Source organism: Diabrotica undecimpunctata, chromosome 9 (genome assembly GCF_040954645.1).
Source record: "Diabrotica undecimpunctata isolate CICGRU chromosome 9, icDiaUnde3, whole genome shotgun sequence".
NCBI classification, from domain to species: domain Eukaryota; kingdom Metazoa; phylum Arthropoda; class Insecta; order Coleoptera; family Chrysomelidae; genus Diabrotica; species Diabrotica undecimpunctata.
Window position 1 is genome coordinate 106,563,303 of NC_092811.1, and position 25,053 is coordinate 106,588,355.

The following is a 25,053-nucleotide window of genomic DNA, read 5'->3' on the forward strand; positions in this document are numbered from 1 at the left end:
CGTCTATAAAATAACAAGATAAACAATTTGTTTTTATACACTGTAACTTATTTTCAAAATATATTTACAGCTAATATTTACTTAAATTAAAAACGGAACTTTCATGCGAAAGTTAAATACTTCATCAGTAATCACTAGAATTATTGACTTTCCTCAACGAGTTCCAATCAATATCTATCTTCGTTATTAAAACAAATTACAGTCATCTTATTGTCAACGAGGCAGTGTTTTATTAATAATTAACGTCTAGGATAATAAGTCATGTAAATTTTTTGAAAAAAACCGTGTAAGGTTTTGTAGGAACAACAAATAGCAGGACCGTAATATATCGGAAGTAAATATAGAATACACTCATCAAAGAATGCTGTATAGTATGTCTACAACGATATAAAAATAACCAACCAATAATCTAAATCATGTAGAGTGCTTTAATTTTAAGATTGGGCATAATCCATTTAAATGGAAACTTTGTTTGGTTTGCGCCGACGCCAGCGTGGGCGCGTCTGTTAACCTCTTCAGCATCTTAGATGAGCGTACGCATTACTAGTTTAAAAATGATTTTTCTAATTATAGCAGTAAACACAAATTAGTCCTATCACAGTTACGAATGAAAATAGTATCAAAACTTCATTTAGAGAAAATCACTGAGCAAAAATTAGGGTAGAATCCCTGTGGAATGACTCTACCAGAGAAACGTATCAAAAGAAACTGTCGCAGAAGATGCAACTGAAAGAAACAAATAACATCGACGATTATAAATTAGAGCTGGGAAGAAATTAAACACAGCATTGGGAAGGCAGCAGTCGAAGCATTAGGAAAACGTATAGTCATAGTCTACAAGAGGTCTACCGGAAGTATAATACATCAAATTCTTCAGAATCCTGAGTAGGCTATATGGATATCTGTTTTGAGTAATGATCCTATTTGTTTCTTTTGAGTAATGATCGTATTTGTTTTCCACTAATCGCTTCGAAATATTAGGTTTGTTTCTGCAGTAGTTGGAAACGGTTTTAAAACGCACGAGTTTGCGCAGTAAAATAATTGTGTTCGTGCACGTTTAATTTCAAACTCCAACTGTTTGGTCAGAGGTTCTTGCAGATTTATCGACCATTTTCAAATAGTCATTCTGGTTTGAAGATTATTTTCCAACTAATAGTTTGACGCAGGCGTACTAAGTATAAATAAATAAGGTTTCTTATTCTTAACCTATAAATATATATTGTAAATATTTTTCACTAAGTTATATTGAACTGACTATTTATTGGTTATTGTTCAATTCCAACGTGTGGTGTATTAATATTGATTATTCTTTATTGAATAATTTTTTGGACTAAACCAAAATGGTAATTATACGCGATATCATCATCAGTGGCATTACAGCTCGTTATCAGAACAATCTTCCATTCGCCACTGTCTCTGGCAACTCTTCTCCATGCTTTAACTCCGATGGATTTTAGATCATCCTCTATGTTATCTTGATACCTAAGTTTTGGTCTTCCTCTGGCTCGTCTTCCCACTGGTCCTCTTAGGTCGAAATTTTTTCTGATCGTTGCATCTTCATCTCGCCTAATTACATGTCCTACCCATCGAAGGCGTGCTAATTTAATATATTTTACAACGTCAGGTTCCCCAAAACTTCTATATAACTCAAAGTTGTAGCGCCTACGTCACAAACCCTGTTCTTAGATTCCTCCATATATTTTTCTTAGAATTTTCTCTCGAAACGTTTAAGCAATTCTTGGTCGTTCTGTGTAAGTGACCACGTTTCAGACCCGTATGTTAACACTGGCCTTATTAGTGTTTTATATATGGTAACTTTAGTTTTTCTGGGTAGTTTTGGGACCATATGTTTCCTAATTATACGTGATATAACTATGATTAAATAATTAGCTTATAAAGAAAAAAATATATATTTCAGGAATCTTCTGAAAGTTCTTCCTCTGATGAAGAGGTGTTTAACATTAAATAATTGTCGTCGAATGAAGATTTGTTACAAATTCTAGATGGACGTATAAGGCTTCAAAATAAGAATTATCAAGTTGTAACAATTGTAAATCTATTGAACACTTTCGTGTTAGTCGTGCTGTAGCTGAAGATAATGCGAATCACTTCAGATATTCACAGTATTCTCATTGCCAAGCGGGAGGCAATGAAAAGCTTGGAGAGTATGAACAAACATTATTATACTTATGGTTCGTTGGTCACCAGACTGCATCTTTCAGAGATGTAACTGATAGATTCGATATTGCTATCAGCACTCTTTTTAAATTAATTAGAAAATTAACATATATTTCCTGAGCAATAAGGCCCCTCAAGTAATTAAATGGCCATTAGGTAAAGAGAAATAGAAATTGAGAGAAACTTTACGAAAAACAATTTTCTAAGTGTTATTGGAGTAATTAATGGGAGCCACATTAAAATAGACAAACCAACAAATGATCCAGAGTCATACTTAAACAGAAAACATTTTCTGTTTAAGAAAATTTTACTAGAATTTTTATATATATTTTTAGTTGCAAGTAGTTTGTGACCACCAAAGAAGAATAAGGGATCTATTTGTCGGTTGGAGTTTTCAGAACTTCACCGTTAGCTGAGACTATAGTTGTAAAGTGCGCAGATTATTTCATTGTAGGGGATAGTGTGTTTCATCAGTTTCTGACTGGTTTCTTTCTCTTTCTTTTAAGTGATTGTGGTGTATAACTAAGAAAATTGGATTTAACTGTTGCTATATCTGCAAGCTTTTCATCTATGTGATGTGCAACTGTTTCATTAGATAACAGCACTTCAGGATTGACATTTCTTTTTTGCCCAAATATCTCATCCAGTTCATTACCATATTCAAATGTTTTGCGGTCTCTTTCTGTTTTTTTTTTGCTTTCGTCTATATATTTCTTTTAATTACACGCCATCTATTTTCGCAGTAATATGCATTCAAATTAACATTATTTAAGCCATTTAGTTGTTATGCTATCTTTGCCCACATTATTATTATGGATTTCATTTGAAAACTCCCTACCCCATCTCTGTATTTTTTATAAAAATCTATCAATGGCAGTGCCTGGTTGTTGGTCCAAGATATACTGACTGAAACACTTCTATACTGTCGATGGACTTTGATTTACAATTATAAATTCCTGTAGATCTGAAACAAATGTAACCTTTAAATGCGGTTTAGAAAAATATGTTTTATTATTATTTTGTTAAACTTTCTCTTTATACAAAGGTATTGTTTTGAAAAAAAGTAAGTAGTACTTATCTTGCATATTATAAAAAAAAAAAAATTTGTTTGATAAAAAAATTATGAATCTCGATATTAACCAAAAATGTTAGTGTTAGGTTAGATTAATTTAATTTCGACAATCAGCAAATCGTTCGTGCAGCATAAATTTTGACTATGGTCAGGAAAAAGCCTATTTTCACGTCTGCGCAGAGTGCATAGTTTACAAACGGTAAACAAACCAATGCAGAATCAAACCTATTATTAGAAATCTAACGAAGACAAAAAAGCTTTGAAATTAATTTTAAACAACATTTAATTGACTGCAAATTGAAATAATTATTACTAGAAAATTGGCAAAATTGTTCAATACCATTTTTCATGTATTTAAAAGCCACATACTTACATAGAAGCTTCAAAATTTATCCAAAAAATCTTTTAATACAAAAGAACACTACCCAAAATTTCAGCACAAACGTGCAAGTAGTTTTCGCCAAATTATTTTGTAATTTAAATTTCTGAAAAAAATTATTAATTTTCAAAATTATGCAGAGCCAACAAAAAACTTTTTAAAAACTTAAAATTTCTTTTTCATATAAAAGTGCATTCAAATTTTCAAATAAAATTAAAATCATTGAAATCCGCTAAACACGAGTAGAGGAGCCTATGGAATTTTTCAATTTTCAACTTTTCTTTTTTTTTCTAAACTTATGTCGATTTGGTGGAGGAGCTGGGATAAGCAGATCATACTAACCTGGCAATATCTACCTCATATTCTTGAAGAGCCTTATCTCGCCTTATCTTTTATCTTTTGTCGTCATTTTTAAACTACCACTGGTAGAGATGTTTCAAATGTTCGTGACCGTATTGCATGTTTAGTCTCGTCTTAAGTTGTTCGAAATCATCCCTCATCTACGGCAATGATCTGAAGCACATCTAAGGTATCTCCTCGAAGAGCGATAGTCAGTTTTACAGCCTTTTCTCTTTCGGACTATCCATTCGCTCTTGCAGCTTATTCGAACTGTTTTATATGGTTGTTCTATGATGATTTTCCGTCAAAAGTTGGGACTTTAACACGAACAGAGCCTCCACTCGCTTCAAATGTCGGCCGTGGTTCCGACTTACATTTCCTCGTCGTCTTTTGTCTCTACTGTAATTTATTGAATTTTGTTCTCCTTTTCATCTGTTAATGTTAATGTTAATGGAAAAATACCTGCAGACGCTCGTATTTTCTTTACTACTCAATGATACATGTCCGTCCCTGAGAAAATAGCCGCAACTATTTTCTTACCTGAATCGGCAAGTGCCGAAACCGTCTATCGAACGCCGACGAGGCCTGGCGGTGAACGCAACGGGTACTCACCTGTTCATTTCTTTTCGAAATAAAAATTTCCCTAACCTGTCCTGCAAAATGAACATTGAGTCAGTCGTATTTTCTAGAAGGTCGGATGTCGTTGACCAGGCAGACAGTTACAGAAAGAGAACTGTCTTTCTTTATATTTCGGTATACTGTTTATGAGTAATAGAAACCAATTCGCCAAGGATTTTTGCTTAGTTGAGGAGACATGTTGTGGAATGCAATTTTAGATTCCCCATTTCTCTAATTACATCTTTATCAACGTCTGTTTTGCCTTGCAATTCTTAGAAGGCACAGATTAAAGCAAAAATCTGAATTAGGTTTCGATAATTAGAAATCTTCGGATTTCGTTTCGGAATTTATTTCTAAAAGTCTTTCCCAGAAGCCTCATTCGACATGATGCACAATGTACGAACTTACGTTTAGAGAAATTTGGAAACAAAATCAAGAAAAAAAGAATTCCTACCGATGAACATGAAATTATGATTGTATTTTGTGTCATATCAATCATGGCATACTATCGAGACCAATGATTATTGGTAACAAAATGATTCTTTACGAAATTTGGCAATAAAAAGGGCGATTTCTAGAGACAGCTATAAACTGATCCTTGCCAAAATGTATTTCGCTGATACTGTAAAGCCTGACAATGCTAGAAAATCATATTACATCGAGGATGGCGCTAATTGTCTAAAACTATATATATTTTTTTTTAGGGATTCTACAGTATTCACTGCCTTCCCTCGCTCAACCGTTTCCATCTCTCTCTGTTGTTCCATTCTCCATCGTTTAGTCCTCTCTTACTCATGGCGTCGTCTACTTCGTTCCTCCAGGATTTTCCGGGTCGTCCTCTTTTCCTCCTTCCTATGGGGCTCCATTCGGTTATTCTCTTTATCCATCTGCTGTCGCTAGCTCTTCTTACATGTCCATACCACTTTAGTCTTTTTTTTTCTATATATTTATGTCTAAAACTAACATTTTTAAAATATCGAACAGAGGCGGCTTTTCAAAGCATTGATGAGTCAATGGCGAAATTTAAAGCAAGGTCTTCCCTAAAACAGTTTCCACCCATGAAACCCATCAAATGGGGGATAAAGATATGGATACGAAGCGACTCTGCAACAAGATATGTATAGGATTTTAATATATCCGAGGAAAAGGAAATGATACTAGTTTATTATTGAGAGAAAGAGTAGTGACCAAATTAGTTAGTATAAGGGGAACTGAAGTATTGTTGTGTTTTATTACATCTATTAGACTACTTGATACTCCAGCGATATCAACAACAATTGCAACGAGAGTAAATTACCTAAATTTTTTGGGTAGTTGAATCGTGGTGACTCAGAATTCAGAGTACATAACCACGACACCATAGCTGGCAGATGGCAAGACTTGTTAGTAGTAAGCAATTGCTTTGGAGATAAGCAAGTTGAAATAAAACCAAAAATGAAAAATGGCTCCAAAGTGAACTATTTTTTTGCTTTCTGATGATGGCTGTTGGAAATTCTCATGTACTACACAATGATCTAAAAAGGATAGGAAAAACATCATTTTTGTCTTTTCTAATTAGTGTTGCTGAGGGACTTATTTTATTGGAAAGGAACCATAATGCTGTTAAAAGAAAAGCCTCGACTTCACTTGGACGTCCTCTTGCAAAGAAACAAAAAAAAAATGTTCAACGTGGGAGATCATTTACCTGTCGAAGGAAAGACAAGTAGAAGATCTTAACGATGTTCTTCTCAGAAAAAAGAAAAACCAACCACCACACTATGTCAGAGCTGCAATGTACCCTTGTGCAAAACATGTGTCACACCCTTTCATGTACATTAAATATTGGTCTTCGTTTTACTTCTTTTGTTTTCAAAACATGAGATTTTATTTGTATTTTCTTTACTAAAATAAACTAATAATTTGGTTATTATAGTTCCACATATATGTTCCAGAAAAGTCTGACTGGGACATATATGTCCCGGAAAAAATGGCCGGATCTCAAGGGTAAAACTAATCTCAATCACTTTTATTTTTGCATAATTATACGTTATAAACAAACAAAGTTCTAAATTCCGTACCGATCCAGAAAAAAAAACACATTCGAAAGGGTTATATGGGAAACATAAATTTCAATCCAAACATCTACAAATGTGTTTGGTATCATTTTTTTTATCTAGTTTTGATAGTACAATATAAAACAATGGTATTTACGGCGTTTAAAACTAACTAGCATTTGAATATAAGTAAAAGTTTGATCATTATAAACATATCACAAATAAAAATTTTGGTTTCTAGCACATGTGGAAAGATTAATTAATTGTCAAAACTTTCATTTTCATTTTATACTTTAAAAATGATGTAAAATAGCAGTCTGTTAAACAACTGTGTAAAAAGTCCACGAATTACTTCCAAGATTAACAAGGAACTGTGTGTGTAATTCCAAGATTACACAATTAAAGAATTTACAATTTTGCATCAAAATTCTAGGAGTTTTAAAAATAGTAAGCGGTCATTGAATAAGAAAATGATGGAAATACAGAAAGACATAATACAGCGGACGTGTGCGAACTCATCACTTTATAGCCCCCCTTTGGAGAGTTGCATTTGCATTTTATACATATATTTTAGATTATTCTGTCAAATTACCAAACCCTAGTTGCAAAGGATTTATCGTTTATACCTGCCACAGGGTAAAGGTAGGCCAGTAATGACTTTACCAATCTCTGGGGGTCTGCTTTAAAATCCCCATTTTTATGGTGGTGATGAGTTTGTACTATATACGAGGGTATTTATGCTAATTGGTGATGAGTTTACATGTACCAAATAGAGCAGAGTAAGAATACAGAAAAATGGTAAACATCATGTTGTAATCCTGTAAATCAAGTACCATTTTTGTGTATGGATCATAAACAGTATATATATATATATATATATATATATATATATATATATATATATATATATATATATATATATATACTGTTTATGATCCATACACAAAAAATGGTACTTGATTTACAGGATTAAATAGACGTAAAGGTTCACTGTAACGGAAACACTGTTGGTAACTTTAGTTTTCAACAATTTTAGTCGTTTTAATATTTTAATTTTCTACCAATTTCAAAACTTTCTACTTTCGTATAATACTGGTATCGTCTAAAACATTTGCGAATAGAAATAAATGAGTCATGTCAATTATAATTAGCAGAGTCATGAGCACTTACTACATATTCAATTGAGAATTTCCAATCCATTGAGGATAAGATAACACAAAATTGCTAATTTGACGTGCACGTTCTGAACTGCACGAGTCGTGTTCCGTTTAATTTGGGAACGTGTTTGGTTTTTACCTGGTAAAATTTTAAAATGTTACATAGGCGGATGGGAGAGCCTTGATATGTTAATTTAGACAATACACGAGGATTTTGTTCCATAACGACGTGGACTTTTCCTGTTGCAATTTAATTAATATAACGATTTGTAAATTAGGAATGTAGGTCGATCAATTTCATGTCCACCAAATAGCTATTTACAACAATAAGTACATCAAAATTAGAAGAAAATCTCTCCTTGCAGAACAGTTTTTACGTTGAAGAATAAATTGCAATTGCTGAGAGTAATTTTTTTCCAAAATTCTTAAAGTATTTTGAGGTGATGATAGTAGGGAGTGAGGTATTAACATTATTTAGGTTTGAGTGGTACGAAACTGACAATCTGTGCCGATTTTCCTACCTGACGCTTACTGTTCTTTACATTTATTCACAAAGAATCTCTCCAAGTATTTTACTATCATCGCTAAACGTAAAATCATGGAACAATAATCGTTTAGAGGACAGGCTACACCTTGGTTATATAAGATTTTTTAATATAACCAAGAAAAAGTAATGATGATGCGCTCACGAGCTTCCCTAAGAACAAGAGAACAAACAAATAAATTATCTTCAGTCATCCAAAAACGGAACTGGATCCCATTAATGGCCATATTTCCGAAAATAAAGAACTACTGATTTAATCTGAATAATAGTTTAATGAATAAATAATAATTTAATAATACATACTTCTTCTCTTTATTAAGTAAACTTCAAGGCCCGGTTCTCTTCTCAATCTTGTCATCCTTATGTGTTGATTATTCTTATTACATTATGATATCATTCATCTTACGAATAATTCTTAATTTTGTGAGATATAATATGGAAAAATTCACGCAACACTAAAGCTAACACACCAGAATAAAAAGAGTCAATGAGAACAATATGAATAAAGCTGTTAATATCTACTCAAACAATATGAGAATGAGCTTCAGCAGCTCGCAACTTTTTATTTTAATTATTAATGTTTTTTCTCCATTGTTCTTGGTCATCTGTTATATGTATCTTCAGTAACCTATTTGTTAAGAAGCTTTTTTGTAATATCTGCTGTCTTGCTAATATCTGACTCTGAGGCCTTCCTTGAACTAACAACCCTGCCATTTTGTGATCGCGTCAATGGATATGACCAAATAATTTTAAAATGAACTGTAAAGTGTACGAGGAGGAACACTTGGACGTCATTTCAAGAGGTGTGCAACTTGTACAGTACAACTCTCTCAGGCACCTTTTAATTATTAAATTGTTTGCTTGCTTGCTCTGAAAATGCTCATATAAGGACGTGCGAAACCATATAAATATGGGACATTTTCACACGGCATACTGTGTGGCGAAAATCGACGTTTTTGAGCGTTACCCGAGAGCCGATCCCAGAATTACAGTGCAATACACTGGTTCTCTGATCGGATAAGGAAGTAAAAACGGTCTCATAAACGAAGGACAAATAGGCACAACCATGTCGACAAAAAGTCAGGTCTTCAGATGCAACGAAAAGAAATACAACGCAATGACAATATGCAATATCTTCCTTGCCCTATCGCTTTCTCTTGTCCACGACATTAGTGGAAATCAGTAATAGACAAAGCAAAAAAACCCCATTCCCCGAAGAGGCAAGTAGCCTAAAACGGGGCAATTTCTCTGGTAGAGAGTGATGTAAAGATGTAAGGCAATCTCTCTAGGTTCTCAGAGTCTTCTGCCTGACCAGGCAGTCCGGTTTAGGGTTTCAATATTGGGTCCGTTTGGGGCTTTGCTCTTCATTTAAGAATCATTTTTGTCAAACTCTATTCTGATGGTGAAGAATAATGACTTAATGCCGTTCATTCTCATTACGAGAATGGTAAATAATACAAAGTAAACTGAAATGGACCAGTATGGATGTATGGTTGCCAACTTTGGGGCTGTGCTAATAAAAGTAATATCCAGATCATCCAGAGATTCCAGAATAAAGTACTAAGGAACATCGTTGATGCTCCTTGGTACATCAGAAATGTCGACCTCCACAAAGACTTTGAGATGGAAGATGTAAATAAAATTATCAAGAAGATGGCAGGTAGTCACGAACAACGACTCCATAAACACGTAAACATCGAGGCCATCCAGCTCCTCGATAATACTGGGTTAGAAAGAAGACTCAAACGAACAAAACCATTTGAGTTACTGTAAAGTGTAATTAGTGTAAAAGCAGAGCATACTGTTGTGTTGTGAATTTGCATGTTAGGTATTAGTGCATAGCTGTTAGATAAAATAAGGGGATGCCATAGGGTAAGCTCTTAGAATGCATTTTCTTTAGTAAATTAAGACAGATAAAAATTGATAATTGGTCAGCTTTGACAAGATTCCAATGGTATAAACACAGTAGGTGTTTAATAAAAAAAAATTAAGTTTTGCAGCCCTTCTACGGTATTGGAAAACACTATTGTATCATCTGCATACCGCAGGTTATTGAGCTTGACTCCATTTATTGAGATGCCTTCATCAATATCTTTTAGAACCTTTTCAAAAATGTGCTCCTAGTACAGATTGAATATCAGTGGTGAAATTATGCACCAATGTCTCAATCCCCTTAGATTTTGACCTGATGTGTATATTCTCTATCTATTCGGAGCACCGCTGATTGATTCCAATACAGGTTAGCTATTATTTTTAGGTCTCTTCCGTCAATCCCTGTCCTCTTCAGCACTTCCATCATTTGTTCATGCCTGACTCTTTCAAAAGCCTTCTTGTAGTCAATCAGGCATGCAAAAACATCACAGCTGACATCTCTACATTTCTGAAACAATACCTGCCCGCTAAATAAAGCTTCGCTCGTACCAACGGCGTTTACAATCCAAACTGATTGGGGGTAATTTGTTTCTCGCAGTTCCGGTAAATTCTTTTGTGGATGACTTTTAAAAACAGCTTCAGCAGATGGCTTATTAGGCTTATAACCATATAGTCTTCACAAACTTTTGGCCCTGGTATGAACCTGGTACCTCCTGATTTTTTGGGCAATGGTACGAACTCCGATTTGAGCCACTCTACTGTTATTTTTCCTGCCTTGTATATTTCATTAAATATTTCAGTTATTATTTTTATTTGTTCTGCATCTAATAGCTTCAGCAGTTCTGCAGGAATTTCATCAAGTCCCGATGCATTTCCATGCTTCGTTTGTCTGACGGCTGCCGTTATTTCTTCTGGTAGGATTTCGGGACCTGAATTTTCTTCAATGGTGGGTTCTTGTATTATTCTAAGGTCGTGGAAAAGTTTCTTCAAGTATTCTTCCCATACTTTCTTTTTATCTTCTTTAGTTATGGCAAGATTGCCTTCATCATCTGTTATTTTTCCGCTGTTGTGTTTTTAGAACTTTCCAGCTATTTCCTTCACCTTTCCATGGACATTGAAGTTATCATATCGACTCTGATACTCCTCTATTTCTTGGCATTGTTCTGTTTTTTTGTTTCTCTTTGGATTCTCTTATTTTTCTTCTGACGATGGTATGTATTCTCTTATATTCTTGGATATTTTCTTTGTATTTTTTTCTGGTCCATAAGTTCAAGTATTTCATCGGTCATCCAGGATTTCCGTTTCTCTGTATCTTCTAATAAACTGAATAATTGAAAAAATTTGCGGATATTTCTGTTTTAACATTTTATTTTAATTTTGTATAGACATTAAAATTGGCAGTTGGAGATAAGTAAAAATGAAGAGTCTATTACAAAAATATTAATCTATTGATTTTTCAGAATAACGAATAACTTTTTCACATTGGAAATTTAACGAAGCTGACCAAGTTACTGAACATGTCGCTACGTAGGCGGACATGTTTTAGTTGAGTTGTAAACTGATTGTAAACCGCTTGGAGATGAAACTAGTCTTCAACCTTTGCATTGTTTTAAAACAGTTGCGCCGTGGGCATTGGACCTTAGATTTTACTGTAACATAGAAAGAAAACATCTTACCGTTATATTGAATTGAGACACCCAAACAATTATTTTAAGTTGGCATAAAGCTCTTCATAAATGTTAGTAAGAGGATTGATGAAATCTATTACAAGGACGTTACTGTTTTAAAATCAATTTAATTTCTATCAATCTGCCATTTGTTATAAAATATAATCGAATCTCGCTGTTGTACTTTCAGTTTAATATCTAGAAGGTACAAAAATCGACACTTTCAGTTAAATTAAGGTGAGGCATCTTTTTTTAATACAAACATATGTACATGTTCATATTTATGTGGATTTATTAGCTGTCAATCAGATATTTTTAATCGATACAAAAGAAAACAATTTATTTCAAATATCTAACCAATTAACAAATTAATATACCCGTCAAGAAGTGAAATGAACAAGTGAGAAGTAGATCTTAATAATAAATAGTAGTACTGATTTACTCATTCTTTGTTTTACAAGGTGATTTCGTAAGGAAAAATATCTCGAAACATTTTACTAAAAATAATTATCTTAAGAAAATAAAAGAAAACCAATTAGGCTATAAGAATAGAAAAGCGCTGGTAAAACTTTTTAATACAATGGTTGTTTAATGGGTCCTTAGAAACATGTATAAACTAATTATTTTTCGTATTTTTTTAATATTCTTTGCAACATTTTTAAGCTACTCAAAAAGTAGGAATAGTAAGGTCGACAAACTAGGCATGTGTTTAAGTGATACCCCCGTCCATGTACAGCTCACACAGGTAGTGTTGGGTTCCTAATACCGTAACGAAGCTGTGCCAGGGCGAGATGCCCAAGGAATTTAGACCTTTGACACCTCGTCCCGTCACCACTCCGAGACGGTTGGCGTCCAACTAAAAACCTCTCCTCTGTCACACCAGACATCAGGATTTAAGGGTTGGTTAAGGCAAACATCTTTCCTGATGCCCTGCATCACCCGATTCCCATTATTTCTCCCACACATTCATCGGGAAACCACACCCACACGAACCACCAAAGACTTTCAACCCCCTGCCTTAGCGAGACTGCCATTACTCTCGCGTCGTCTGTCTTTCATTCACTCCTATTCCGGCCTACGACAGTCCGAACCCCGCCGAGGTGCTACTCGCATGTTTTAAAATTCTGTTGCGAGTTCTCTCTCATCTCGTTCTTTTGAAGAGAGCAGCTCCCTGATAAATTTGTGGATCCGTGTCACTCATCCACCATCATTTTCTCCACCATTTCTCTCACGGAATCAAACATTCTGCAATTTCACTCTCTTTCAAACTTCTCTCTTTCATCCGCCCAACGCTCACACTCCAACATCGTGTGTGTCACAGTATCCGAGAGACCACAGTAAATGCACTGATCGGACTAAGCCCTTCTAAACCTGAAAAGGTAGCTGCGGAAGCAGCCATGGTCTGTGAGCAATTGCGTCAGATAATAATCTCCAAGGAAACTAAATTCCTGTAGCTGGCTGTATACCATATATCACAAAGAATTTAATAAAATCCTTTATAAAAGGTATACAACTAAAAACCCATTCGGGCTATGTCATAAAGACAAAACGTTTTCGGAATCCATATTCCATCATCAGTGTCTAGTATACATGTTTAAAGCCACTAAAATATCTGGGTAAAAAACCCGTTAAAAGTTGTAGGTTAAAATTAGGTTTACATTATTTGATCTTATGTATTAAGATGTTAAAGTTACCAGTGGATTTGATAACATGGGAACGTACGACTCTACATGAAGTTGCTGGTCCTGAGGACAAAGTGTCTACGAGGACTTGATGGTAGCAACTTTCTGTTCGTTAATAGATAATAATCCAGCTGCCTACGCCCAAAGTCCATCCATCTTCGAAGGTTCGGGATTAGTGACTTTGTCCACTCCGCCACATCAAGTATTGCCTCCCACTCTTGCTGCCACTGACCGATTGAAACTAATCTTTCGGCCAGTTTTATCCTCATTCATCTCTCGCTTTCAATGTTCCGCCCCTACGCCTATGATCCTTGCCCTTTCACCTGCCAGCACATGTAAAGAAACACAGCCGGTGATCATCCAGAGAGCCGCAGCTGACACAGTCCTGTAGGCAAATGCTACCGGCAGCAGGCTAGTTCCGTCCACGCGTACCATAAGCCTTTTGTAAGTTGGTATTTCTACCGCCTCACTCCAGACTGAGGCCGCGTAAAGGACGACAGACTGCACAACACCGTGAAGCGCCCTTCTCATTTAGGATTTGAATCCACACATATTAGGCATTATCCTCCCCAGCGCAACCATTCTCTGAGTAGCTCTGCGGCTCACCCCCTCAAACACTAAATAGTTTACACCTTAATTTTTACATTATAATACAGTGAAATACAGTGTCGAACGAATGTGCTAAATGTCAAATTGCTTGTCGAAAATTTCGCGAGTATTGAAAAATAAAATAAAATAGCTATTAAACGCGTCCAAAATGCCTAGAATGCATTTGAATGGCATGCAAAAAACAAGAGCAATTACCAAACTCGAAGAAGCTTGGCCACTAAGGCAAGTTGTTGCAGATTTGAACGTGAGCCATATGTGCATATGAAAAATCAAACAAAGATGGGAGCATTTTCACTCTATAGCACGGTCAAGAGAACAGAAGATCTCCACAAAGCAACAATATGAGGTATTCGTAGATTATCTGAAAGAATCTCCTATTGCCACGTCTTAAAAAGGTAGCGAAGAAAGCAAGTGAATTGATGTATTTTGCAGCTGCAAGGTGACTTTTTTGATTGAGGATCACAAGAAGAGACGAGTTACATTTTGTAATAAATTCATAAACCGTAAAGACAACTTTTGGTTTAACGCTGCATTTTCCGATGAAAAAGTGTTGATGTTTCCGATGAACATATAGCCATGGTCAAATAAGAGTTTATAGGCCGAGAAATCATAGGTTTGATGGACGGTATACTCATCGTTTAAGAAATAGTGGGAGATTTTCGGTCATCATATTCTTGGTTCCCCAATAAGAACTTTATCTTCCAACATGACAATTGCCCGGTGCATATGAATAGAATTGTTCGAGAATGGAGCCTATTTGCCATTAACATACTGATCCAGCGATGCCGTGTAACATTTGACATATTTGTGCTTTGTTGACTACAAAAAAGCTTTCGATAGAGTATAACATGAACAACTAATACAAATATTTATGAATAAGCACATTTACAGTAATAGAGACATATAAATATCTGGGAACCTGGGTTGATGACAAAAATGACTAAAGCAGAGAAATCAAAGTCCGAATTGAAACTTCAAGGCAAGCATTTGTGAAAATGCTTACCAACAGAGACCTTCAGTTGCATCTCAGATTGAGAGCTCTAAGATGTTACATATTTTCTATCTTACTATACGGAATGGAAGCTTGGACATTGAAGAAACAACACATAAGATAAATAGAAGCGTTGGAAATGTGGTGTTACAGAAGAATATTAAAAATTCAGTGGGTTCAAAGGATTACCAATGCTGAGGTACTACGACGTCTAAATAAGGAGTTAGAAATTATGAACAGCATAAAAAGAAGAAAACTAGAATAATTGGGTCACATAACTAGAGGAGAAAAATATGAGCTGCTGAGAATTATTATGCAAGGAAGGATCCAAGGAAGAAGAAGCATAGGAAGAAGACGCATCTTCTGGCTGAAGAACCTTAGAGAATGGTTTAACTGTAGTTCACTACAACTTTTCAGAGCAGCAGCCAACAAAGTGACCATAGTCGTTATGCTATCCAACCTCCGATAGGAGATGGAACTTTAAGAAGAAGAAGACATTTACAGTAAAATCATAAAGATTAAAAATACATTATATTGGAACCAAAGTGACATAGTTTAAATTAATGAGCAATGCTCAGAAGAAATGAAGATCTGCAGAGGACTTAGACAGTGATGAGTTTTATGGCCACTTTTGTTTAACTTATATAATGAAGAAATTTTCAAAAACACGACCAATAATATCAAATCGGGAGTTACCGTTAATGGAAAATTAATCAACAATTTACGATATACATGTGACACTGTGATCATTGCTTTCGCCATGCTGATTACCAACGTACAATAATTCTGATATGGTACATAAAGAAGAAACAAAAACAAAATAATCAGGAGCTGACATGATAAAGATTTAATAAATATATCCAAGCAATTCAGGCAATTTTTGACATTTTTTCAGATCTTCTTTGATGTAATCAGAATATACCATTTTCACAGCTAAACAATCGTACTTACAATAATTGATTTCCACGTTAGACAGCTTAAAGAAACCAGCTTCCTTGTCAAAAGAGCAAATAAATTGATCGATTTTTGTAACCATAACACATATGTTTGTAAGATACCTTGAAAATCGTTGCACGAAAATGTTTAGAGTTATCTTATTTTTTCGGGCATAAATTTTTCCTCTTCGGGCCTCCTTTTTGAGGCATAAATTCCATGTGATGTAAATAATACAAATACAGTTTAAATACTAAAATGTTTTGCAGAATATGCGTTTAAAAATTTTAATGGCAACACAAGTCGTAATCTCTAATATCTTTACCATTTTCATTATAGATCATACTTCGTTATTGAAAGGGAGTACATCCTAAACAGTACTATTAATGGGGTCGAAAGCTCAGCAGGCTGGTGCGTCCACTTCGGTGTGAGTTTTTCCAGTTTCATGGTATGTACAGAATAGGACAAATGGAGAAAATAAACGACTAAGTTGCACGCTTCATTTACCTAGAACTTCTTTTTTCTCTAGTATGAAATGTAGTGTTAAATGTCAGACACCGATTAGCTACAGTTATAACGATAAGAAACTAATAACTAAATGCGAACACTAATAACTCGCAAATGAAATTCTTGTCTCCAAGAATTCGTTCCGGATTTTCACTAATTAACTTTATACTATTTTAATTAACAGGAAAATTGGTTTCGTCTACGTCTATGGACCAACAAATGAGTCTGTAATGAGAGATTAATTGACTCTAATCATTTTCGGAATGCTGTCTGACAGTGATCCGATATGAAAACTTGTTAGAAAATTGATAATACTGTTTTAAAATATAATGTGAGGATACTTAGTGCAATTACGGTGAATGATAATATTTGTTTTATGTCAAATTTTTCGATAATAGAAAGTTTTTATGAGTTTGAGACAGTCTAAAGTGCTCAATAATTATCTACTTGAACAATTAACATTTGTTTTTTGTTTTAATTTTTTTTTATTCTAAGAAATAAATAATTAAAATAAAATATTAGCGAATTGTTTAATCCATGTTTCAATTTTATTGCAATAAACGAAGCACCAAGCGATTTAGTTAGGAGTCTGTGAAAGCCAACAGAGCTGTGGGAGACTTCAAAAAGGTGCCATACAAGTCAAAGTTGCCAATATTTTCAATGTTTCGTAAAGTGTTACTTATAGACTTGGTCTAGATTTTGGAACACCAGAAATGTTACCGAAGTACAAAGAACAGATCGGAGTAGAGTTACCATGGCTCGTGATGACCAATATACTATATTAATATACTAACTGCGTGAAGTAAGCCTTTTTTTACTGCACGAACACAAAGCCTTCAAGATGCCAGTGCTACCTTTATTTCTACAAAAACTATTCGAAGACGTTTAAAAACATTTGGTTTGGTATCTAGGCGTCCTTTGAGACGTGTGTCAATAACCTTACGATATCGGCGTCAAAGGTTAGATTGGGTTAGAGCACATTTAAATTGGAGGGATAAATGCTCAGTAAAAATACTCAGTATTGTTCGCAGACGAGTCCTGATTTTCAGAAAGCCGTCGAGTACATGTATGGACAATACCAAGGGTACAAATAAATCAAAGATTGTATCAGATGGTTCATCCATTTGGAGGTGGTGGTGTTATGGTTTGGGCTAGAATCTGTTTTGACGAAAAAATAGATCTCTGTCCTTGCCTAGACACTATGAGTGGTGAGAAGTGCAAACGGGAGATTATTGAGCATAATATTGTTAATTTTCAAGCAGCCATTGGGGACTTCTTATATTCTTTTATCGACAAAACAACAATGACAAAATAAGTGGAGAAGAAACAGATTAAAAACCAATTATATCACACTATAATAAAACAAATTATTCAGTGGATACAAAAGGTAAATTGGCAAAAGAATTCACGAGAAAAAGTAACCGGTAGCCGATGGCAATATTTTTTCATATGCTGGACATTGGTGGATTCAACGCTTATAAATTTTGGATGTTGAAAGATATAGATTAGAAAATTAAACGTTTAGATCGAAGAAGGTTGTTTTATTGGAGTTGGGCCAACAATTAATTAGGAACAATACAATTTATAGGTACCAAAATGAAAGTCATTACATTCCAATGAAAAACAATTGATGTTAACTACTTTGCCAGAATTATACCTAAGGAATGAACAACTTGTTCCCGTTATTGCCAGGCAGCCGCCTTTTTTTTATGTGCCAGAAGTCAAGAGAGAAGATCTCGAGAGTTTTGTATTCATTGCAGTCAATACGTATATGCAGAAAATTCAAAAAATATAACAGTTTGTAACAAGTGTATTCAAAATAGGTTAAAACTGTTGGGTTACATTTGCACCCCACATGTAAGTTTTTGACCATGTCTTTATGAAGGTCAAACGTACCTGTCGATAAATAAAACATAATGTACATACCGGTGTTACATTTAGAATCCATCGTAAATAACTTGCACACTTACAAACAACACGAAAAAACACAAACAACAAAACAGTAACCATTTTGAACACTTGCGAAACTAAAACAAGTCACCAACGAATGACTGACATTGACTGCCATTAATAACATAATTTCAAATGTTTGGATAGTCGAGTTGGGTTTACTAAATAGATTATTGTAGTAATAATAATTTGTACTTCCGCCTGTTAAAAAAGTAGAATTAAAATATTAGCAACGTCAACAAGAAAAAATAGTACAAACAGCTCAATAAAAATGTTTGGATCGCAAATTAAAAAATGCACTTAATATTGTTATGATTGGAAAAGAACTAAAAACACCTTAAATAGTATAAAAGTAATGAATAAATTGTTGATGTAGGTTTATCGACTAATTTAAACTTCCAAAAAAGACTAAATTCTGTGTGAAAAAACAAATTTAACAAAAAAGTGGTTAAAGATATTTCAAATGCTAATTGCGTAAAAGTTTTGTTAGAAACGTTTTGCTGGAAACCTTCTTTTAACAGGCCAATTAAAATGATTCTCCTTTTTTATGTACACTTATTTTTCCTAGTTTTTTTTTAGTTATTTATGCCTCAACCTCAAAAGGGTCATTGGCGTAGTACAACCTAAAGTTTTACCATGGATTTAGTAAATTTATGGAATATAAGTATGATGAAAAATTTTTCATAAAAGTTCACAAAAGTCACTTAATATTGCTTGTAAGGTATCTTGTAATTTATACTGAAGTCTCTCCATGCAATATAAAAGACACTCCAATAAAATGTGGCGAACTCTGAGTACAATATCACATACAACTGTGGTTTTAATTCACTATCCGGCAGATGTTTATCCGTGATGACGGTGTGGCCTATTATCATACGAGATAGAATGGTTTGATTATTCTTCTTCTTTAAGTGCCATCTCCGCGACGAAGGTTGGCAATCATCATGGCTATTCTGACCTTCGAGGCAGCTGCTCTGAACAATTGCCTTGAGCTGCAACCAAACTACTCTCACAGGTTCTTCAACCAGGAAACGCGTCTTCTTCCTACGCTTCTCCTACCCTCTACTTTTCCTTGAATTATGAGTCTCAAGATGTTGCATCTTTCGCCTCTCATCACGATGGTTTGATGCAAACGCTTATTTGATGTTGATTTCCAAGATAATGGTGAATATTTTACTTCTCGTAGTTTGTATGTTGCTTGATTCCACTTGGTCTGCCAGGCATTGATTACTTAGTTCTTGATTAAAGGTTTTACATCTAGATGTGGAATGCTTCTGGTTTCAGCAGCTTCGGGACTCAAGACTGCTAGTTTTGCCAAGGAATATACTTCTTCATTACCTGAGACTAAGACTAAACTTTCCTATCGCCCATTATGCATCAGAGATCTGGATCCTTAAATCATTTCGTGGTATTTCTCGTCAATTTTTACTTTATTTTTAGATTTTTCTATTTTTAGTTAAAAAAATTAAAGTAAATCTATAACTTGATGAATTGTATTATGGCACATGCTTTGGTGTGATATTGCTGATTATTTACAAGAAATTTTGCGCATAGATCTCTTTATATGTTCACGTTTAATTAACACAATTATTGTTTCAAATTCATATCAATTGTATGTGTCATTGTATTTTAGTGATAACAGGTGGATACGGAGAATCCTGGACAGGAGACCAAGAGAAACGAAGATGATCATAATTATACATAGAATTGCTACAATGATTGTCCACTTTGAGGTAATTGGGACTGTTTAAAAGTTTAGTTATCTTTATTATCTTATAAGCAACAAAGAAAGATGTAATCAAAAGATAAAATGCAGATGTATCATTAAAAATAAAATAGAAGCATTCAGAAATAGAACAAATCTTAACTGAAAACCTAACTTAGTCGTAATTCTCGTCAATTTTAACTTTACTTTTACATTTTTACAATTTTTACATTTTTTATAACAATTAATCGTATTATGTGGCACATAAATTATCGCGATGTTGCTCATTATTTACAAAAAATATTGCACATAGATCTCGTATCTCCCTACGTGTAAAGAACAGTACCAAAATTAATTTTTAAAATTCGGATCAGTTGTGTATGTACGTCATTGTATGTTAGTGACAACAGGTGGCTACGGATAACCCTGTAGTGGTGACCAAATAAGACGAAGAGGAGCACAGGGAGATCTCAAAAGAGATGGGTAGACGGCATAAGAGCAGTAATGGACAAACAATGGATGAGATTAGCGCAGGACAGAGAAAGATGGAACAATTGAGAGTAAAAATAATACCTACAATATCTATTAAACGGTCAAATTTTTGATGAGAAAATTTATCGCTTCTACTTTTCAGTTTCTCACTATTTTTTATTATATGTGCATTTTTTTAGTTAGTAAGTGAGCCACATTTCTGTTTAGGAAACAAAAATCTCTTGAGATATTGAAGTTTTTATTTAATTTTATCGAAATCAAAAATAATGTTTATTCTATTTAGTAAAGTTTATTATTTACCTATGAGAGGATCTTTAGAAACTGTCAACGATTGCAGAAAAAATTTGTACAGTAACATAGAGTATAAAATATACAGTATTTTATTTTTGCAGAAACGAAAGTTATCAATATTTAATATACCCTTTTGTTGGATTATCTTAAAGGACAATCTGATCTGTTAGCAATTTCTTTTTGCCTATTTCATTACTGGCGTTTTAAATCAATGATATCGTAATTGCTTATGTTTTCAGGACGGAATTTCATTTTTACGCGGCTTTTGGTTACTCAAACTAACAGGGAATGGCACAGAAGAACAAACCAGGATCTAATAAAGATGTATAAGAGACCCAAAATAACACAGAAAATCAGGGCACAGAGACTTAGATGATTAGGACAAGTTTTACGAATGTCAAATGAAAGAAACTTCCTAAGAGTTCTGCAAGCAGGAGAACAAGGGAAGAAAAGATGGGAGAGACCACGAAGGAAGTGGTTTGATGCCGTCCGGAGTGACATAGAGGAAATAAAAACAAGTGACTAAAAAGAACGAGTGAAGGACCGGAAACAGTAGATGAAACCAGTCAAGACTATTGAAGTCAAGGACCCATTAGCGCACCTAGAACATTAGCGCACCTAGAACATTAGCGCACCTAGAATTCGCCTCTGGAGGGGGTTTGGTTGGTCACCAACATTTTTTTAAGATGTTACCTCCACTTTGAGTCCTTAAAATGTGTAAGTAACAGTGTCGGAATAGGGTCCTGGGGAGGGGGTTTAACCCCCAAAACCCCCCCTGGGTGCGCCACTATATGGCCTGTAAACATTGCTAATGAAAGCATGAATAATTTTAATAAAAAATTGCACAACGTAGCTCACCGTACTTATAATAATTTGCAGACAATCATTTGGTACTCTTGAAGATCTATAAATGCTACTAAAGAGGTCCAATAAAACTGGAAAAATTCGAACATTCGAACAAGTGCATTTTTAACACTTTCACACGAACACAATTTTGACCATGAATTTATTTTTGGCTGATAATACTTGTTCGGTACCGTATTTCTTGATAGCTAAACAGTTAATATTTTAATATTATGGTTTGTGAGTCTACTAGACAATTTTGTTGATACAATCTGTTATCTTTTCTTTTTATGTAGATTGTATGTATCACCTTTTGTTGCTGGCACATAACATGTAGGCATATTTCCACTTTTTTTTATTTTCATTATGTTTCCTTTAATGTACATACTTAGTTCTTTCCTAGTTTCCTCTTCTAGTACCACTCTAGAACTCACTTCTTAAACATAAGGATCAAAATGATACTTCAACAAAGTGACAGATCCGCAGATTTAAAGAAGAACATGAATTCTAATTTCTTATATATTTTTGCAAAAAATTTCAATTTAAATAAAAAAGAGATTCTTAAATTAAATTACTTTTATACTAAATCTCAACAAGCACAATTTTTAACAACAACATTCGATCTTTTTTCACTTTAGAGATGTTCTATATATAAAATATTTTAAAAGCATTTTTGGTATCACAAAATTAGGAAATCAGTTTATTTGTTCAACTGTGCATCAACCTAATTCACATGCAATAAATAATTTGTCACCAGCCATGCCGGTAGTAATTTAGATAAAAAAAAGAGAAACACGGAAGATCTGAATATTTACGACGATAGTAATTACTTAAATGAAGGAAGAACAGAGTCGTAAATTGACCCAAGCTACAAGGTTTAAATTAGTTTTGATGCACTATTTTTTATAAAAAAAAAATATATGTGCATACGACTTTTCTACAATTTTCATTGTGTATTATGCAATTAAATGTAGCGGTGTATATAAAGCACATCGTGCATTATTTTAGCTTCTTTTAAAAAGTAAACATAAAGTAGGACGTAAGTAAGAACATAAAAAAATAAGGTGTTTCTATATTTTCATTGCGTAGCGGGTAGCGGGTAGACAGTTTTCTACGATCCTGGTAGAAAATAGGTCTACTTCAGGGAAGCGTCCCTGCCCACGCGAGCCATGCTTTGCTCTCAATTCCTTACTGAGAGAAATCATGTCCCATTCCTTTATCCTTCCAAAATCTAGTTACCTACTTCCTATCCCTCCCTGGTGAAGGGCAGCAGCGATCATCAGTACCAGTTCAAGGCGTAGAGGAAATGATCATGGACCGGCTTGAAACTGGATTACCACAAGCATGACTGGAGCAGTTTTAATTTGTTGTGGTACTGCGATGGGCAAGGCAACGGGAAAACCACCCCATTAAATTTTCCACAAATCTAAATGGCAGACGAGAAAAAGAAAATGGCCCTCAGTCCGGGGCACCCCTTAAATGGGGAGAGGGTGCGAAGAATCCCCCCGTCAACTACCCAAGAAAGTGCACAGAGAATACAAATATACGACCGAATAGTACGCATTGCCACCTGGAACGTACGCAGCTTATTTATGTCCGGGAAACTGGCAAACACTGAAGCCGAGATGGTAAGACTGAAAATAGACATCTTGGGGATGAGTGAAGTAAGATGGCCTGGATCAGGAATACAAAAAACAAAACATGGATACATATACTATTCAGGTGGAACCGACCCAGAACATCAATATGGAACTGCTATATTAGTGTCGAACAAAATTGCTCAATCAGTCATAGACTTCATCCCTCTAAATGATAGAGTAGCAATGTTGAAATTACAAACAACTCACAGAAAACTAAATATTATTCAGGTCTATGCTCCAACAAGTGACAAGTCAGACGAAGAAAACGAAAAATTTTATAACAACATAGATGAAATAATGAGACTGACAAAAAGAGGTGAGATAACGATGATCATGGGTGACTTTAACGCTAAAATTGGTCATGGTGCTGAAGGAGACCACATAGGAGCATACGGTCTAGGTACCAGAAATAATAAAGGAGATAGACTTGTACAATTCTGCGTAGAAAACAATCTGTTAATAGCCAATACCTTCTTCAAACAACATCCTAGAAGGCTATACGCATGGAAATCACCTGCAGATAGAAAAGACAGAATTGTTAGAAATCAAATTGACTTCATTTTGCTCAATAACACCTTTAAGAAGTACATACAATCTACGAAAACATACCCTGGAGCTGATATACATAGCGATCACAATCCAGTTATAATGGATTTTAGATTAAAAAGATTTCTCAAAGTTAAAAAGAAAACAGTGACAAGAAAAATAGACATCTCACAACTGAAGAACCCTGAACAGAAAAAAGAAATAATTATCAAGCTTGAGGAAGAAATAAAACTATCGAAAACTTGGTACAGACAGACATTGAAGTAACATGGACTGCTCTAAAAACAAAAATAACAAAGATACAAGAAGAAGACATCGGGTTCATAAAACACAACAAAAAACAAGAATGGATAACGCAAGAGATCAAGGACCTCATGGTCGTAAGACGAAAACATAAAACAAGCCCAATAGAATACAAGCGAATCAACAAAATCATTAGAAAAAAGTGCAGGGAGGCGAAAGAAAACTGGATGTCAACAAAATGCCTAGAAATCGAACAACTTCAGAAAAAATACGATACCTTTAATATTCATAAAAAAGTAAAAGAAATGACAGGTAGACACAAAAAGAGACAAGCAACAATATTAAAAAATGATAATAACGAAATAATTATGGGTACAGAAGACAAACTAGAGAGATGGAAAGAATACATACAAACTCTTTTTGACGACGATAGACCTTGTTCTCCACCATTCACAGATAATCGAATAAATGAAAAAGGCAAAGAAATAACCAAAGTAGAAGTGATTCATGCAGTAAAATCTCAGAACGATGGAAAAGCCACCGGTCCAGACAATATCAATGTCGAAATACTTAAACTAATTGCAGATAACGAAAGTAAAAGCCTAGATTTAATATGTCTCATGTCCTTAAAACTTACTACACGAATTTACAAGAAGTGCGAGTTCCAGATGAGTGACACTCAATTCGGATTTCGAAACGGATTGGGAACACGAGAGGCTCTTTTTGCTTTAAATGTGTTAACGCAACGATGCAGAGAAATGA

General features: G+C 34.5%; 1 protein-coding gene across 3 annotated transcripts in view; it reads right to left on the reverse strand.

Annotated features, from left to right (window-relative positions):
* The window catches only part of LOC140450377 (puratrophin-1-like), a 1,292,549-nt gene that overhangs the window by 51,003 nt on the left and 1,216,493 nt on the right, over positions 1-25,053 (reverse strand). The window lies entirely within an intron of this gene.